We start from the raw sequence: 19,400 nt of genomic DNA, 5'->3' as shown, positions 1-19,400 counted from the left end.
GATATGAGGATTGTTACCCCAGCTTTCTTTTGAGGTCCGTTTGAAAGGTAAATGGCTCTCCACCCTCTCATTTTCAGTGTTCTTCAATGAATCTCTTGTAGACAGCATGTAGATTGGCCTTGCTTTCTTGTCCAGTCTGATATCTTTTGACTATCATTTAGCCCATTCAAATTCAGAGTAACTATTGAAAGATAGGAATTTAGTGTCATTGTATTACCTATACAATCCCTGTTTCTGCAGATTGTTTTCTTTGGGCTCCCTCTTTGCTTAGAGTCCCCCCTTAATATTTCTTGAGGAGCTGGTTTGGTGGTCACATATTCTTTCCATTTCTGCCTATCCTGGAAGTTCTTTATCTCTCCTTCTATTCTAAATGAGAGCCTTGCTGGATAAAGTATTCTTCACCTTTCTCATTTAGGACCTTGAATATATCCTGCCAGCCCTTTCTGGCCTGACAAGTCTCTGTGGAGACATCTGCTATCAATCTGATATTTCTCCCCATTTAAGTTAGGAATCTCTTATCTTGACCTGCTTTTAGGATTTTCTCTTTACCTCTGAAATTTGCAAGCTTCACTATTATATGTTGGGGTGTTGACCAGTTTTTGTTGATTTGGGAGAGGTCCTCTAACTCTTACATATGAATGCTTATTTTCTTCCCCAGTTTAGGAAAGTTCTCAGTTTATGATTAGTTCAACATACTTTCTGGTCCTCTCTCTCCATGCCCTCTGGAATCCCAATAAGATGAATGCTATTCTTTCTCAAACTCACTTAATTCTTGGAATCTCTCTTCATGAGCTATTAGTTGTTTTTCTCTCTTTTCCTTCGCTTCCTTCCTTTCATCAACTTGTCTTCTATGTCACTCACTCTCTCTTCTGCCTCAGTAACTCTAGTTTTTAGAGCATCCAGTTCAGTCTGCATCTCAGTTAAAGTATTTTTAATTTTGGTCTGATTAGATCTCATTTCTGCAGTAAGAGAATCTCTAGAGTCTTTTATGCTTTTTCCAAGAACCACCAGTAATTTTATAACTGTAATCCTGAATTCTGTCTTTGACATCTTACTTAAATCCATATCCATTAGATCTGTGGTAGAGAGTATTCTGGTTCTTTCTTTTGTGATGAATTATTCCTTCTAGTCATTTTTTTTTTCCAGTGCAGAATGGCTGTATGAGTGAGCCGAGGCAAAAATATCAACCAACACTTAAGCAAAATACACCCCAAACAATTCCAAGGAAGTCAGGGACCAGAGAATAAAAGAAAAAAAAAAACAATGAAAGTGAAAAACAAATTTTTAAAAAAATAGTAAAAAATTTAAAAAGCGCGGAGGGAAGGAAATGGTGGGAGAGAGAGAATATACTCACAGAATGGACCAAGACAATGATCCTCTTGGTTCTGAGTGTGTTTTGGTCTGTATGTTAGAAGGTACTAAGGTCCAAATTGATATAAAAAAGCAAAATTTATATAGAGAAACAACAGTAACAACAGCAAAAACAAAAACAAAAACAAACAAACAAACAAAAAACAAAAATGAGAAGAAAAAAGAGAGGGGTAGAATGGGAAGAAAGAGAGAATATAGTCTCACAGAATGGACTAACATGGTGCTCTACTTGGTTCTGAGTGTATTTTGGTCTGTATGTTAGAAGGTACTAAATCTTAAAATCATAAAAGAAAACAAATCAAAAAGTCCCCTCAAATACCCAAAGCTTACATATTTACAAAAATATGTTGAAAGGAAGCCAAAAATGAAGAATGTATCTATGACATATCATTGTAAAAAAATGCAAGTCAAAAAGGAAAAAACTCAAAAATGAAGAGTGGATAAAATATTGTAGTTGAGGCAGGAAAAAAGAAAGAATATTTGATATTTTTAACCTGAAAGATGAACAAATCATAAGGAAAAAAAACCTCGAGTTCTATATACTATTTTCCCTCAGTCCTGGAGCTTTCCAGAACTGCTTGGTCAGTAAACTTGCTCTTCCCCTGTTTTTTCAGCAGTTCTTCTGGGGAAGGGGGCCCGCTGTGCTGATTCCCAGGTGTCTGTGTCTGGGCGGAGGTGCCTCACCCCTTGCCAGGTGGCTGGGCTCAGTGTGAGCTCTCTGCCCTGGTAGGACTTTGTTCCTGGAGGCCATGCCTCGCCCAGGTGAAAGGAGGGAAAAAAAAAAAAAAAAAGCTGCAGCCAGATCTCCAGCCCCAGAACCAAGAGCTCCCAGCAGGTACCAACCTGCAGACTCTTAGTGTGCACTGGTGGAGATCCCGCTGGGGGCAGGCATGGGGACGCTGATTTCTACAGTTTGAAGGGCACTGGGAGAGCTTTCATGAGCTTGTGCGTTCACTGGCTCTGCCCCTCCTGGTGGGAACAGGGGATAGTCCACTTCTGTCCCCTGCCAGGCCCTGGGGCAGACAGCATTCACCCGCTCGAGTGTGCACCTGCTCCACCTCTCCCAGATGCCCGCAGAAGGCTGTTGCATTCCAGTCCTTTACTGGGACCTAGTGCGGCAGCGGTCCCCCAACCTAACCATGGTTTACAGTTTATGGCACAGACTGAGCTCTCTCCTGGGCTCGCTCACCCAAACTCGTTTGCCACTCCAACGCTTGGGGATTTTGGCAGTGTAGGCCTCTGCATACTATTCTGTGCCTCCGAGAGTATTGAGACCTCACTGCCCTTCCTGCGAGCACTTCTCAGGCAGGGAAAACTCTCTCTAGAGCAGATTCCTAAAGGTCTCAATTGTGCACTGTATCACTTTCCCGCAGCGGGCTGACAAATGCTCCCTCCCCCTCGTATTTATCTTCAGATATATCCCCTCTGTTTCTCTTCTCTTCTCTTCTCCTTGCACCTTGCAAGGAGCAGACACCTTTCCCTTTGTAGTGTTCCAGCTACTCTTTCTTTACGTCTCAGGTGGAATTCATAGGTGCTCAGGATGGGTTGAAAGTTATCCAGCTAAATTTGGGGGACCAGATGAAAGGAGGACCCTACTCTTCCACCATCTTGCCTTCTTCCCCCAATATTACTTTTCACCTGCACCATGCAACACTGAACCAAACCTGGTAAGCTGCATGGAGAAAGTAAACAGGTGAGGTCACCGGTTTTGGGGTTTGGCCAAGGAGACGCTATGGAAAGACAGTGGGGCGGGGGAGCCCAGAGCATTGGTAAGAGAGGAGGCAGAATGTTTAACCACAAAATCTAAGCAGGGTAATTATGGGACTAAAGAGAGGACAGGGCTGTTAGGCAAGGAAAGAGTAGAAGAGGACCAGAGGTCCTGATGAGCTCCAAGCACTCATTTTAGATCTAGTATATATTTGACGAATACTCAGTTGATAGCATGGGATAGATGCCCATTTCCAAGTGCAAGCACCAAAGATCACTGGACTCTCGTCCGTATAGCTCTCTCTCCATTACTAACACCTCTGCTCCAACTGAGGGGTTCAGTTCATTGAATCAGAGTATGTCATCCTGCCTTTGAACATTTTGTCCTAATAATATCCTGTGCTAATGCCTATTCCATTCCCTTTTGCCTATACAAATCTTACTCATATTTTAATGTTCAGGTCTGACTTTCACAAAACTTGTGGCTCAGAAATAGCACAAGGGAAAAACAAAATCCTCGGACATTTACTGAGCACCTATTATGTTCCAGGACATGTACTGATCACATGCAGTTCTGATTCAATTTGGGCATTGGAGCACTCATCTTCCCTTTGAAAGTGAATTGTCCTTATTGTTTTTAGCACTCTATGGCATGGTATGGTTTACTTGTATCAAGAGGTTCTTTTTTTTTAAGATTTTATTTATTTATTTGAAAGAGAGAAGGGAAGAACACAAAGGGAGAGTAAGAGGGAGAAGCAGACTCCCTGCTGAGCAGAAAGCCTGATGTGGGAATGATCCCAGGACCCCAGGACCACTCCCTGAGCTGAAGGTGGACGCTCAACCACTGAGACACCAGGTGTCCCATATTTTTTTTTTCTGGGTTAATTATGTTGTGTTTTATGTGTGATGGTAGCATCTTTCAGAATGGATTGGGCATAGAGACATAGTTCATAAATTTAGAATGTGAAAATACACATAATAGACTGAAGAGTATGGAAAAAAGGAGAAGAAGTGTGAGTGCCAACCGTCATTCTTTGTAGGTGCTAGGGATTGGGAAAATTTGAAAATTATTGTCCTAGTGTTACAAAATCATTAACATATCTTCTAAAGGCAAGTAATTTACTGCTGATTCAATAGACTCAGACTTGATATATTTGTTATGGAACATCTTCAATTCTACATGACTCTCTCACTTGAAAAGGAGTCAACAATGGATAGAGACATGGATTTCTTTTTATTAGTTGTGTTTCCATATTTTATAGTTGACAATTCAGTAAAATATAGTTCAGTAATTTATTTCAAAAAATAAATACTGTATAATTTGGGTAGTTTTGCATTAAAAGGTTAGTATTGTTGAGAAAAATAGTATTTAAATTAAAGTTGGCTAAAAGTTTAAAAGACTTGACCCATATAAAATATAGTGGTGTTTATAAGTCAGATATCAATGCCAATAGTTCAAATTTTAGCAGCAACAGAGTAATGTTTTGGAGTTAAATTACTGGAATTGGCTCATTAAAGCTATTTTGTAGCATCTCGTTGAGAAATGGCTATGAATTTTTCTTTAATGAATCATCAAAACTTTCTTCTCGTCCTCTTCCAAATTCTCCTCCTACTTCATTTTAAGGAGGTTTATAATATTTTTACATTCAAAAGCTAAACTTCACTTAAAGGATTTGCCAACATGATGTTCATTTCACAGACAAATTAATTCAAGCACAGACAAGTTATACTTGTCTGAGTTTCTGCAGAAAGTTTTTGCCGGAACCAGCAATAGAACTGGAGTTTCCTATTTGCAAATGAGGTAACTATTTTAGAACACTCTCTGCTGTATGTTTAGTGGGTAAAGATGGTCAAACTTGTTATACGAGATGAATGGATCAGAGCCTTTTCACAACATCACCTTCTTCGTGGAGATCTTTGGTTTCTTCATTAACCTCAATTAAGTTTACTAAAGGACTGTTGATTTTAGGGAAAATTTACAAAATATTTCAGTATTTTGAGGGCTCAGCAATCTCTTACTATAGAAAAGGGGGGCTTCTTATATTCCATTTCTATTACAAATGTACAGTGACATATATCATTGAGATGACAAAACCTTTGTAATTCATAGGTGTATATAGTACTCTGATCCCTGGATATACCATAGCAGTGGAGTGTAGGTTTTCATACATGCTATTTTACTTTCTATTGCTTGTTATAATAGAAATATATGCATATTATAGAAAAATTAGAAAACAGACACATAAATAGAAGGAAAATAAAAAAATACTACTCTGAGTTAAACTCTTTGGCACTTTGGTGAGTATAGTTCCATACCCATCCCACTTCTCTATGTAGATGTTTATGGATATATATATATATACACACACACATATCTTTATACATACACATACACATATCTTTAACACCATATATACACATTTTTTAACTTGCCTGTATACTTAATAATAATAACCTTTACATGCCATTATGTACCGATAGCTGTATTTTATATTTTTGCAACATTATTTTTAGTAGCTGTACACTATACTATTATGCAGGTACATTCTACTCTATTTGACCACTTTCTATTATTGGACATTCGATTGTTTCTAACATTTTGTTATTACAATCAGCACAGTAATATACCTACTTTCACATATATCTTTTTGCACTTTCTTCATTATTTCCGGAGGCTAAATTTCCAGAGGAATCACTAGGCCAAAGCCCTGGGCATTTAAAAGTCTGATAATTATCAGCTAAATTGTTCTCCAGAAGGTCTTATAATTTACCCTGTGACCAAATAAATGTGAGAACGTCTCTCTTCTCTCACTAACAAAAATTAAACTATTAATTTTCATCATCTCATTCTGATTTTTACAGTAACTGTGAGATAGCAGAACAGATTAGAAAAACTGCTAATGGTCACACATCGAGAAAGTCACAAGAGTGGGAATCAAGGTTTCTGACCAGCCCTACCACATATTTCTTTTATATCACAGATTTCTCACCATCTTGCTGTTGATGGTGGCAATTCCAAGAAAACCATCAGGAAAGAACCTGAGTGGGAATTCTTGCATGTCACAGCCTGACTCATGTCTGTGTGACTGGCAGTGCTCTGGCCTCCAGCCATTGGACTGTGGGTGGCACAATTCTGGAGATCTGAGTAAGAGGCTATGCTATCACAGTGCTTGTCCAGGCCAGCACTGAAGCCAATAGAAAAGGGAGGAGGAAAGAAGCAGTTGAGGGTCACCAACTTACAGGCCTTGTAAGATGGCCCTGAAACTTTTTGAGTCTTGCCCTATATTGTGATTGAAATAATGCAGGCCATCCATCTGATCTGAAGATTTTTAATTGGTGGGTTTATTTTGTTTCATTGTAAGATTCATACAAACAGAATTCTATTTTTGTTTTCATTTACACAAACACTCAAGTATCCAAGTTCTCGTGAGTGAAACAACAAAAGAAGAGGTGGTAAAAGAGATTGCCTTTTGGATAGAAAGATGTAAAAGTGAGAATTTTTTTTTCCCCTTTGGTATTATATGGTTGGGTAAATTTAACTCAGATTTCAAGAAAGAAAAAAAAAAAACAATAACGAGTTCAATCACGTGTTTGCAAAGTTGTAGAAACTATTTGGCTAAAGAATCATGTAGGAAGCGGTTATGTGAAGGTGCAAGTGATACTTACAAAGGGCTAATGAGCCAGTGGTGGTAGTAGGCGGTGTGGAGTCAGGGCGACAACCAGGTACAGGCTCTGTCTTTGGGGGTGTCTCATTGTGTGGTGGCCAGAGGAGTGCTCCAGGAAGCCTTCCTGACCACGAGTCTTTTTTTTTTTTTTAAGATTTTATTTATTTATTCATGAGACACACACACACAGAGGGACAGAGAGAGAGAAGCAGAGACACAGGCAGAGGGAGAAGCAGGCTCCATGCAGGGAGCCCGACGTGGGACTCGATCCTAGGACTCTAGGATCATGCCCTGAGCCAAAGACAGATGCTCAACCACTGAGCCCCTCAGGCGTCCCCACGAGCCTTGACTTGATTCACTTGTTCTCTTCTGTGCTTCAATCTTGCTCTGCTCTCTCGTCATCAAACCTGCATCATAAATCGAAGTCATTGATTCACCTGTCTGTTGTGCTTGTTGGACAGCGAGCTTCCTGAGGGCAGGAATTGTGCTTTGCTGTGCACTGTGTTCACCAGGAAAGGCTGCATAGAAGAGAGATGGTGGGAACTTAGTAGACAAAATCAAATTATAATATAGGAAACATAGCATCAGAGTTTATCATTTTGGAGTAGTAATTGTGTTTTGGTGGTTATATTCACTGCCTCTCAACAATAGGGGGGTATACTCTTCAAACTGATTAAATAAATTTATATTACATTAATACATTTCAGTCTTTATTAATTTTGCAAACTTGGACAAATTATTTAATCTACAACCTCAGGTTTTCTGCAGAGTAAAAGTGTTAGACTAGATCAATAATTCTCAGTGATGTTTGTGAGACCTCTCCTGATATTCAGAGATGGAGTAGGATATATCAGGATATTTATTAGGATATTTGTGGTTTGGAAAAACATTCTCAGTATCATTATATAATTTTATATTTGGAAAAGGAAATGAAAGGTATTATTTCTGTAATATTAAACAGTAGGGAAAAAAAAGTTCTGGAAAATGTTGACTCCTAGGTTTCACAGAGGTTGGGAGCCGACTCTTTTTGGGAGGTTGTATTAGAATCTCTAGCACAGGTGTGGGAGGGACCATAATCTACATTATTTTATGTTTTTCAAGGAGTTCAACAAATGTGAGAGATACTGCATTAATCTAAAGAAGCTCTAATCACCTAGGATTTCATCATGGCTGACATATACCTTGTTTTTTCTTTGGATTTATTGAAAAGTTCACTTACTTTTTTTTTTTTTTAACTTATATCATTTTGAAGAAAGGCAAAACTGTAGATCACATTAAGACAAGGCTCAGAAAAATAAAGAAGATAAGAAAACCAGTCAGACTGAGTTACTGAAGTATCAATGTGTAGAACTACTATTACTTCATGGACTTGCCCACATCCTTAAGGGTCGGGCTGATAGCTTAATTTAATTGTAGCTTAAAAGATCCTGTGAAAGAGTTGAAACACAGCATAGCATGTTTGGGTGACTGGTTGCTGCCTTTTTGAAGAACCAGAGGCTGTGTTCTCATGGTGCTTGGAGACCCTACTTGAAGGATTTTTTTAAGGGTAACTCTGCTGTTTGGTGTCTGAATGACTTCTCCATACGATGAAATACTTCCAGATAACAACCTGCACAATTCTCATACACCTTTCCTGTCATGAGTATCCATAGCCACAACAAAAGTATAAAATGATTGGAAATGCCATACAAATTTAAAAGAAAAGACCGAAAGGTCACCCTATTATAGCAGTTGATACACAATTCACTTCTTGCAATATCCTCTTCCTGGGGCTTTCCTCAGCTGGTTAGTGATGGGGACAGCTGTGCTGTTTATACTCTGTAACTGTTGGACACCTGGTCCATGCTCTTCAACCCCTCTGGTACCTCGATGACTTGATCACACTCCTGTTGTCCCATGAGTCAAGTGAACCATGATATTTTTCACACTACTTATAGGCCAACCTGGGCTACTTTTACTGTCTATTTTGCCTCTGTGTTTATCAGATATACAGAAGCAGAACCCATTTGTCCTGTTTTATGGTATTTTTAGCTCAGATTCAAAACTACTACATAGCTTTAGACTAAGGGCGTTGTTAAATTGTAAGCAGAGTTTATGCATTTAGAGTAGCAAGTCTAAAATTTGACTTTTGGACCTAAATCTTGAGTACTTAGAGTACTAACTCTCTTAGTTTAGAAGTCCAGGTCTTCTTAAGAGCAGATGTCAAGGAAAGATTACCTGGGCAAGAGAGTAATTGGGGGAAATGCTTGCGAAGGAGAAAAAGGGGTGGGGAGCATGAGTAGGCAAGAGCAAGTTTCAGGAGAGAAGAGAGGATCTGGTTGGAAGCAGCTGCAGACCACAGTCCAGTTCTGAGAAAGCCTCAGCTATGCCAGTAGGGATCCCTGAGCTCCCTGAGCTCACGTCCTATCAGAGGAGACCTGATCAGGCAGAAATGGCCCAGGTTTCCTACCCCCAGTGTTCTCCTTGTCTGGGAGCAGCCGATGGGAAGGAGACCTAACTCTAATGCTGCAGTGGATCCAAAGTTATGTCAGTTTGAGGCTGTCAGACAGCTATGTTCCCTGCTGCAGGTGCTCTGGAAGGGAGAGTTCTAAGGGGGCAACTTCATGGCCACCCAAGTGCCTAAGCATGTGACCTGAAATCCTCAAGATCCTCAGCAGAACTTTCCAAAGCTTATGGGCATTTTTCCCCTCTGTTCTCCACGCCCATCTCCAGCCTAATGTATAGCAATTCATTCCATTCTTAGACTCTCAGTTCCCTCAGAACCAGTTTAGGTCGAGAAGCTACACCTCTGGAGGCTTACTGTGTTTGGCTTTTTATTTCCTAGCCGATAAAATCACTCCTTAAAAAAAAAAAAAATCCTAATTCCACAAACATTTAGGGATGAAATTCCTAGCACTGGGGTAAATACAGAGGACAGAAGATAAATCAGACACATCAACAGACCCATATCCTAGAGAGGTGCATATGTATTAGCAGAAATTTTAATGATGTGATAAATAGAGGACTAGACTGGACACAGATGGGGACTAGCTTGGCCAGCCTGGGCAAAGTCTGAGCAGAGTCTTCAGGGACAAATACAGCTTACTCAGACAGAAAAATGCAGTCAGAGCAAGTCTAGGCAGAAAGAAAGTATGAGGAATGGACTATAAGAAATGAAGCATTCCTGGAAGATAAAGGGTCAGACTTAGAGGTAGACAGGATCCAGATTTATGCTTGGGGACTTGTACTTGATGATGTTAGCCATGGTCACAGGTGCCCTTTACAAGTGGGGCAGAGGACTTGGGTGGGTAAGACCAGGGAACAGTAGGAAGCCATTGCCTATTGAATATTTATTTCCATCCATTCACTGACATTTTTGTAGGAGGATAGGAATCCTGGGGAAAGATTGACTTACATTCAAAAGATGTGGATTCCAAACTCAGCATCACAGCTCACCATAGTTAGACCAGTCACATAATTCCAGAAAACAGACATTTCTGTTATTTAGAAGTGGGAAATAATGACACTTGGCTTGACCCCTATGGAACTATTGTGAGGATCAAATGAGCTGAGATAAGACTTTCGGAAGGCACTTTGTAAACTTTCAGTCTGTGAAAAGTAAGGGACTGTTATCATGTACTGCGCAGGAAATAACAGCACCTGGGAAAACCCACAGAGTGTGGTTTTGTAAGAAGTTGCTCAGCCTTCAAGGGAGAAAATGCCTGGCTCAACATTGGCCAAGAGGAACAGATCTGGGAAATTACGACATGAAGTAAAGCAAATGGGGCTTCTGTTTTGCTTCTGGAAATCACCAGTTCTTAATTGTCATTCTCATTGTTTACCCTTCCTCACCTTGGGTCGTTCTGAAATGAGAGGAAGTTTGGTCGGGTCAGGGAGTACTACTAATAAGGCAGAGGAGATGGTTCAAACTTACTGGATGTAACAAATAGAAACTGAGCCACTTTAATGTGGGGAAGGTGGTAGGCTAGACATCGGGCATGTGAGTGGGCATTCGAATAAGGGTGAGAAGAAACAAGTTCAGCTTTACCAGGAAGCTTTCCAACTCTTCAGGAGTACTATGGGAATCCCTGTCTTCTCATATTCCTAGGGAGAAATAGTATATATTATCAGATAAATAATATTTGCCCTTTAACTCCTCATCTGGAAAAAAAAATCCCTCCTTTATTAGCTTGGTTTTGATGATGATTTGTTCAATTCTCAGGGAAGAAGCTACTAAAAATATAATCAATATACTCAATGTTGGTGAGACCCAGAGGCCAGGCCTGATACATACATTATCAGTACACATATAAAGATATGGAAAATCCCCCCCCCCAAAAAAAAAATTCCCATGATAGAGACTATTCTTAGAATAGCATTGTTTTCTTTAAAAAGTTACCTATTGGGCAGCCTGGGTGGCTCAGCGGTTTAGTGCTGCCTTCAGCCCAGGGCCTGATCCTAGAGACCCGGGATTGAATCCCCTGTCGGGCTCCCTGCATGGAGCCCGCTTCTCCTTCTGCCTGTGTCTCTGTCTCTGTCTCTCTCTGTGTCTCTCATGAATAAATAAAATCTTAAAAAAAATAATAAAATAAATACATAAATAGTTATCTATTCCATGAAGAACAAAAAATTTTATAGAGGAATCAGTCTAGAAGTGTTGGTGTATCCGTTTAGACAACTGGTTGATTTAAAAAAGGGACTTGCTGGCAAAAATGTTAATTACTTTCTCTTGAGTACTTGTATGTTAGGTTGATCTTTGCCATCTTAAAACAAAACCAAAACCAGACAAAAAACTAAGGGACTTTTTAATACTGATCAGATGTCCTCTGAAAGACGTGGACTTTTGGAAAAGAATTCCCCAAGGAAGATGGTTGCTGAGATCCATTCACTCAATACCAAGACCAGCCACTTCTGTTTTTTTTTTTTTAAACTAAAGTTTAGAGGGCAGAAAGTGAAAAACCTTTCCAGTTTAATTCTGAGGACCCACATGGCTCCGTCATGCCCACGCAAGTGTGCGTTTGTTATTGCTGTGTAACAAATTACACGGATTTAGTGGCTTAAAATAACATCATTTGTTGGCTCAGTTTCTACAGATCGGAGGTATGGGCACAGGGTAGCTGGACCCTCTGCTCAGGGCTTCCTCCACAAGATGCTGGCCAGGCCTAGGCTTTCATCAGGGTTCTCTTCCAAGCTCACGGCCTGGTCGCTGGCAGAATTGAGTTGTGTGCGGTTGCAGGAGTAAGCTCCCTGCTCTCTTGCTGGGGTCATTCCCCGCAGGCCGAGCCTTCTCGACATTCTCTGCCCTGTGGTGCCGTCTACACATGGCAGTTTGCTCCTTCAAGGCCAAGAGGAGAGTGTCTCTGGCTTCAAATCTCTGACGTCTTTTGAGGACTCATTTAATTGGGTCAGATCCACGCAGGGTAACTCTCCTTGGATTAATTCTCAGCCAATTGACGGGAGACTTTCGTTACATTCACAAGACCCCTTTTTGTCGTATAAAGGAACATAATCATGGAAATGATATTCCATCATATTCACAAGTTCTGCTCACACTCAAAGAAAGGGTATTGTGGTGCGTATTTACGTCGGGGAGCAGGAATCTCGGGGGCCATCTCAGGACGCTGCCTGCCACCCATACCGTGGCGAGGGACAAGTAACCAAAAGCAGTGACGACTGTTACCTGGGACATAAAGCCTCGATTGAGACAACAGGTTCATAAACGACCTCTCTATATATCCATCAAATGTGTGTAATTCTGCATTGTCTTTATAGATTCATAGTACGTCAAAGCAAGAAGAGCACTTCTAGTTCTATGGCTTTTTCCAACTATATATATATATATATATATATATATAATTTTAAGATTTTATTTATTTATTCATGAAAGACAGAATGAGAGAGAGAGAGAGAGGCAGAGACACAGGCAGAGGGAGAAGCAGGCTCCATGCAGGGAGTTTGATGTGGGACTCGATCCCAGGACCCCGGGATCACACCCTGGGCTGAAGGCAGATGCTCAACCACTGAGCCACTCAGGCATCCCCCCAACTATATTCTATGGAACACTTGCAATAAAGTCCAGGATGTGAGCACTTTTTTGAGGGAAAAAGTGTTCAATAGTCCTGTCAGCTTGGGATTCACTGCACATTCCTGGAACTCCTAGCCCTCATTAGCATAGCAAAGACTCAGGGAGATCCTACAGGGAAAAACAAACACCCAAAAACTTCTCTGGATCCAAAGAAGGGTTCCTAAACCAAGCCCCAGAAAAATTAAATAAGTCACAAAAGCCTACTAGTAGGCTAGTGGAGAAGGAAGGCCTAAAACTAAGATGCTTAGGCTTTCTACCTTCCAGAAACGTGAAGCGTGTTCCTCACGCCCTACATGCCTGCGAGATAAGCTTCAATGAACACAGCCAGCTTCACGAGGAAGTAAACAATAATATGTAAATAGTTTGGCGAATGTATTAATGCTGTGTCCATGGGACCCGTGGTGTCTCTTTGAGAAGCCTGCAATCCCGGCCACGTCTACTCACGCACCATGCAGCAGAGGTGCCAGCCCAGAGAGCGGGCCCAGGGCAGCTGTACCCCCACCTCTCTGTTACCCACACCACAGCACTTCCCAGGTGTAGGACCAGAGGAGGGAAAAAGGAGCTTGTGAAATCCGTCTCCGGGACGTTTTGATAACTGTAGCACACGTACCTGCCAGCCAGACATTTGGGGCTAAGGGACTGATGGAAAACGGATCATTTAAAAATAAGCCCACAATTCAAATGAAGAAAAAAAAAAAAGCGCACGGAGGTCACTGCAGAAGGCAATACAGACCATGTATATAATAAAAACCTGATTCTTGGATCCGAGCGCTTGCAAGCACATGCCCGGGCTGCATTCCACAGTGTAGATCGCATCACGCACATCTGACCAGGAGACAAGAGGTTCCAAGGGGCGCATATTTTCAGCATGAAAACGAGGAGCCATTAGTGGTCGCAAGCACCGGGCCGGTCAGCTGGCGGGCCTGACACACCTTGGCATTCATTGCTCCCCAAAGCCACGCGGTTGCGCCCCGGCAGGGGGGGTGGCACGGGTGGGTGCTGTAGCAGTCACCCCCCTGCATCCCGCTCGGCTGTCCTTGGAAGGAGCCAGGCTAAATAAAGGACCTAGACTCCACCACACTTTTATTATTGGCCGGTGATTCCCCCCACCGGGCAGAGGCCTAGATTCGCAAGTGGTCAGACTTGGTGCATTCTCTCTCCTGGTGCTCCCCTCTCTCCCCCCCCAACTCACCTCATGGTTTCTTTCTTCCTTTTCTGTGGCAGCTGCATCTCAAAAAGGACTGGTGCACTCGTTAAAAACAAGCCCAAGGGGATCCCTGGGTGGCGCAGCGGTTTAGCGCCTGCCTTTGGCCCAGGGCGCGATCCTGGAGACCCGGGATCGAATCCCACGTCGGGCTCCCGGTGCATGGAGCCTGCTTCTCCCTCTGCATGGAGCCTGCTTCTCCCTCTGCCTGTGTCTCTGCCTCTCTCTCTCTCTCTGTGTGACTATCATAAATAAATAAAAATTAAACAAAAAAATAAAAATAAAAAAAAAAATAAAAACAAGCCCAAACCCAGCAAACTGTCCTCATGGTGATGGTTCATAGCCACTCAGACCCAAAGAAAGAAAGAAAAGAAAGAAAGAAAGAAAGAAAGAAAGAAAGAAAGAGGTAAATAAACCATTTAGTCATAAAGGAACTCAAACCACAATATACACCCACCACAATTCTCTGGCAACATTTCCACACATGAGCATATTCTCTGGGGTTTATGGAACCTCCCAGAGCGTCCACTAGGGCATGACTGGGGCAGCACCCTGTGGACGACTCCAGGCTTCGGGGGCTTGCATCTACTGTGCTGGATGCATCAGGAAAATGTAATTTAGGATTTTTTTTTTCTTTTTCTGAGCTAAGGCAGTTCCATTATTCTTAAACGCTGAGTGTTCGGTGGCCATCCTCCAGCTCTCTGGGTTCCACAGCTGAGCCCCCACCCTGATGCTTTCACACCAAAACTACTAGCCCATCGGCAGGTGGCTGTGTGGATACGCTTGAGGACCACAAGAGGCCTTGGTTCTTTGAGAAAAACAGCGAAGCCAGCATCCAAGGAATGGGATTGTATTTCAGCTTGTATTATTCTGGGGCTGCTCATGGAAGAACCAAAATAATAGGGAAAATCATTTCCGAACCCAGAACGTTGGTATATCTGTTAATCGAGAAGTAAAATCAGGTTAGTATATAATATTTTCCCCTGTTATTAGCCCTCAAAACTGGGCTCAGACTCTATTTAGTCTATAATTAACAAGATGTGATGAATATGTTACGCAGAAAGATTTTGAATATGACCGATGCCCCTGCTTTGTTAGACCGTATTCAATGAGGACAGAGTCGTCCTGTAACAGAGAACACACACGCTTGAGCTTAATGCAGATGGATGTAGAGACACATGTTTTTCTTTTTTTCTTTCTTTTTTCTTTTTTTTTTTTTTTTTTGAGACCACGTTTTTCTATTCTAGCAGTGGGACAATATATTTACATCAAGAATATCCAGAAAATCCTGACTGTACAGGTTGGTTGCTGTCTGTACAGTGCTTCTGTCTATCAGTATGGCACAAGGGGGCTCTGGGAAGTGCCTTGTATGATACCCACGCTCCATGTGGGCGTGACATGAGACTTCAGCGTAGTTGGAGCTCGTTAGTCAGAATATTCTTTATTGGGATCCCTGGGTGGCGCAGCGGTTTGGCTCCTGCCAGGGCGCCATCCTGGAGACCCTGGATCGAATCCCACGTCGGGCTCCCGTTGCATGGAGTCTGCTTCTCCCTCTGCCTGTGTCTCTGCCTCTCTCTCTCTCTCTCTCTCTCTCTGTGACTATCATAAATAAATTAAAAAAAAAAAAGAAAATTCTTTATTGTAAGAAATATGGGTTCACTTCTTCCTGGTAATTATTTATGCTAAGTTTATATTAAAAAAAATGCTGCTTCGAGACAGTAAGGTCTCCAGGCTTGAGGTGGGGCAGGGTGATCTTATTTCCATTCCTCTTCTTTCTTTTATCTGGTGGCCTGAATTTGTTTCAATCCACCAAAACCAAGATGAAATTGCTTCCTCAAAAATTCTTGATTTCCTATGATCTGAGGAGCAAAAGGAAGACGGTGTTAGGGGTTCCCAGTAACATGAATAGATATTTTCCCTTTCACTGCTGCACACCAGGATTTCAGGTCAAACCCTAGGAAGGAGACAGGAGGTGTCGAGGGTGAGGAGACAGTTCCCCAGTGATTTTTTTTCTTCTTTTATCAGACTGTAGCTTTAAATGACTGTCTTCCTGGTCCAAAGCAGGCAGGGCTGCTAAGAATTTCAAATAAGTATACAAATGACTTTATCTGATCCTGTAATGGACATATTTTCGATAAGTGAATGGGGAGAGGTGAGATCCCCATTTCAAAGGAACCGGCAGTGGGCCCGCGAGGGTTGGCTAGCAGGAACTTTCAGGAAAATAGTCGTAAGTGCACTGCTGGGCCTCGGCGGGTGCCTTGGGGCTGTACTTTGGACTCTTCACTGCCGGTCTAACAGGTGAGGCCCCAGATGCAAATATTTGGTTTGACCCTTTCTTACTGTCAACACTGCAGCCCTTTGCATGATGTAAAGTATAGAATTTATGGCTGTTTGCACAGACATTATCAAAATAATTGTAAATCCTGCTTTCTTGTTATTTCTGAAAGATTACTGGCCTCACCGGTATTTTAGGGAAGGGGTTCGGTGAAGGTAGGTGAGTAAGGGGCTAAAGAATGAGAAGAGTCAACAGTACAAATGGATTCCAGTGCTCTGCATTGAATTCAGACGCCACGGTAGAGCAAGGAACAGTCACCCAAAGAATCCAAAGTTCACATCAGCACAGGAAAAGGCGATCATTCCTGAACTTAATGGGGTGGACATCAAGGCCAACCTCCTTTCCACACAGACTGTCCCTCCCGTCTTTACTTTTTGCTCATGACCACACATTGTGGTTTTTGACCACCTTCCTTGTTGGATTTTGTTGAATCCCATCTCGTGTTCTTTTTTTTTTTTTCCATCTCGTGTTCTTTTTCAATTTATTTTTATTTTTTTGCTTTTCCGATCTGTGTAAATCTTGCCTCTCCTTATGGTTTTTAAAACATCATCAGGGCAGATGCATTTGGTGTGAAGGCAGAGGGCAGCAAGTAGAAAGATGATGGACTGTGGGATCAGGCCGGCTGCTTTCAGATGCTGGTTCTTTTACCTACTGACTGTGAAAGCACAGGCCAGTTCGTTAACTTCTCCGAGTCTCTCTTTCTGCATCACTCAGAGGTGATCTGTCCTGTGTTAGGTATTACAAAAGAGAGTGAATATAAAGACCACAGCCCAGATCTAGTTCCTTCATATAGTTCTTCCCTTCTCTTGCATGTCTTTGACCTTCCTTGGCCCCAGCACTCTCTGCTTATACTTAGCACACAAGAGCCATCTAAACGTGCTGGTTAAATGTAGTAAAAATACATATGCTTTTTGAGAGTGGATGGAAAGATATAGAAATTATCTCGTATCAGTTTGCGTCAGGGTGGAGAGACTCAGCCCTTACAGAGCTCCACCTGCCTTCCCCTGGATCAGGAGGTTGCTATTTTGTGCTGAACTCTTCTCCAGAGTTGCCTTAGATCCCCACTTTGCCCGTGTAGGTACAGCCTTAATACTTAGATCTGGAAATGGGTTTGTTGAGAGGCAGTAGCAAGGTGGGGAGTGAAGAAGGAAGATAAAGTAGGGAAAATTGGGCAAAATATCCATGTGAGGCAAAGTAGGGAGAGCAAAGCCCTAAAACAAACTAATAAACAAAACAAACACTGAATTAAATACATTTGAAACAACCAAATTCCATTTAAGTAGCGTGATTCTTGCAGCATGGAAACAGTGAGGGCCAAGACTTGGGTAGACATGATCAAGTCTAGTTCATACTTAGGTGTTGAAGTATGTCTGCAAGTGTAGATTCCCCAGGGAATTAGAAAGCTGAGGGATAGTCCAGAAAGTTTAATAAATAAGATTAATCAATTCTATAGTCTATTTGGAAGCCAGCTTAGACTATGCTGCAGGAAAAACACTAGACGAATATTTTGTATATCATTTGACTTTGATGTGTGTAGCATTTTGACCTGGCATGTTCTGGAAATCATGGACTGAGGTGTGCCCCTTTAGAAGAGAACATATCTGGGGGATCCCCAGCAGGGTGGGTGGCTCAGCAGTTGAGCACCTGCCTTCGGCCCAGGGTGTGATCTTGGAGTCCCAGGATCCAGTCCCGCATTGGGCTCCCTGCATGGAGCCCGCTTCTCCCTCTGCCTGTGTCTCTGCTTCTCTTTCTGTGTCTCTCATGAATGAATAAATACAATTTTCAAAAAAAAAAATTAGAAGAGAATATACCAGAGTTAATATTTGATTAATGAGTTGGGGAGGTGGGAGGGCTTATTATGCTCCCATCTCTATTCTTGTGCAGCTGAAATTGATTTTAAAAAATTCACCCAAAATTTACAATTTCAAAAAATTATTTAAGCTGTAGGTTGGCAAGAGGCAAGAGGTAGAGTTGGAGATCCACACTGGAGGATAGCTATGGGCTTCGCTCCTGACCTTGCCCTCTGTTGGGGAACTGGGAGCATTTAAAGGTTGCATTTGTGCCCTGCGTGGCCTGTAGTGTACCCCAGCCTGGGTCTGCAGGGAGGTGGGTCACTGTGCATACAAGTGTAAACCACAGAAACATTTCTTCCCCCTAGGAAATGGATTCTGATTATGCTACGAAAACAAGTGCCAACATTTGTCTTTCGTGTTTCTCAGTGGTTCTGCAGAGGCACAGACTTCGAAAAACAAGTTAAAATTTAATTATGAACTTAACAAACTGTTTTGAATGTTTAAAGGCCAGGCATTAAAAATCATGTAGAATCATTAAGAAACCATAGCTGCCTGTCCAGGGTGTACAACGTGCTAAAAAGGGAAAAGGAAAGAAAATAGCTCCAAGTTGTTTTTACAGTGATTTGGGAAATAAAACTAAAAGCAAAAACGTGATGCCCAAGGTTTCTGTTTGTTTTTTCTTCCTGTGTCTCTAACTTCTATCTTAAATCTAACAAATGACTGCCTGGATTTGTCCAGAGGCAGTGACCAAGCGGGGAGTGAGAAGGAAGCGTAGAAACGCTGGCAAGGGATCAGCAAAAGGGAAAACCAAAAGGAAAGTCATGGTGAACACACTGAACTAACAAATTAAAGTAATAAAACTGCATCCAAGTTGACGTGAATACTGAGCAACCTGATGCAATCAAAGTTGCAGGCCTACCTTGGCCTAAGTATGGAAATTAGCTAAGGTGCAAATGATCTGACGTGCTCTCTGAACGCTAGCTGAAGTCTTAATTTTACATGGGTTTCAGCTCTTGTTTAGTTTAATAAATATTAATTGAGCACCTGCTGTGTCCCAGCACAGCCAGGAACCGGCCACCCCGTGTAAGCAGCGGAGGAATTACAGCAGAGTCGGGAAGGTGACAAGCCAGCAGGTACTTCGGCTGCGGTAAAACAGGGTGTTATAAGATAAAACCATGTAAGAGAAATGATGGCTAATGAAGAACAAAATTCTTATTTAAATCTAATTTAAAAGATGTGAGTGACCACAAGGCCAACGCGG

At 41.9% G+C, this 19,400-nt stretch overlaps 2 long non-coding RNA genes across 2 annotated transcripts in view; one reads left to right on the top strand and one right to left on the bottom strand.

Annotated features, from left to right (window-relative positions):
• LOC129512332 (uncharacterized) overlaps window positions 1–19,400 on the top strand; it is a 71,545-nt gene that overhangs the window by 29,744 nt on the left and 22,401 nt on the right. The window lies entirely within an intron of this gene.
• On the bottom strand, window positions 6,878–14,427 carry LOC129512333 (uncharacterized). The gene is made up of 3 exons (XR_008665028.1): window positions 14,000–14,427; window positions 10,771–10,826; window positions 6,878–7,261 (listed from the first exon to the last, which is right to left on the bottom strand). It is a non-coding gene; the product is annotated as an uncharacterized LOC129512333 (long non-coding RNA).

The sequence above is a fragment of the Nyctereutes procyonoides genome, unplaced genomic scaffold (assembly GCF_905146905.1).
Source record: "Nyctereutes procyonoides isolate TBG_1078 unplaced genomic scaffold, NYPRO_anot_genome, whole genome shotgun sequence".
In the NCBI taxonomy this organism is placed as follows: Eukaryota; Metazoa; Chordata; class Mammalia; order Carnivora; family Canidae; genus Nyctereutes; species Nyctereutes procyonoides.
The sequence above is the reverse complement of the archived record's forward strand: the minus strand, read 5'-3'. Positions and strand labels throughout refer to the sequence as shown.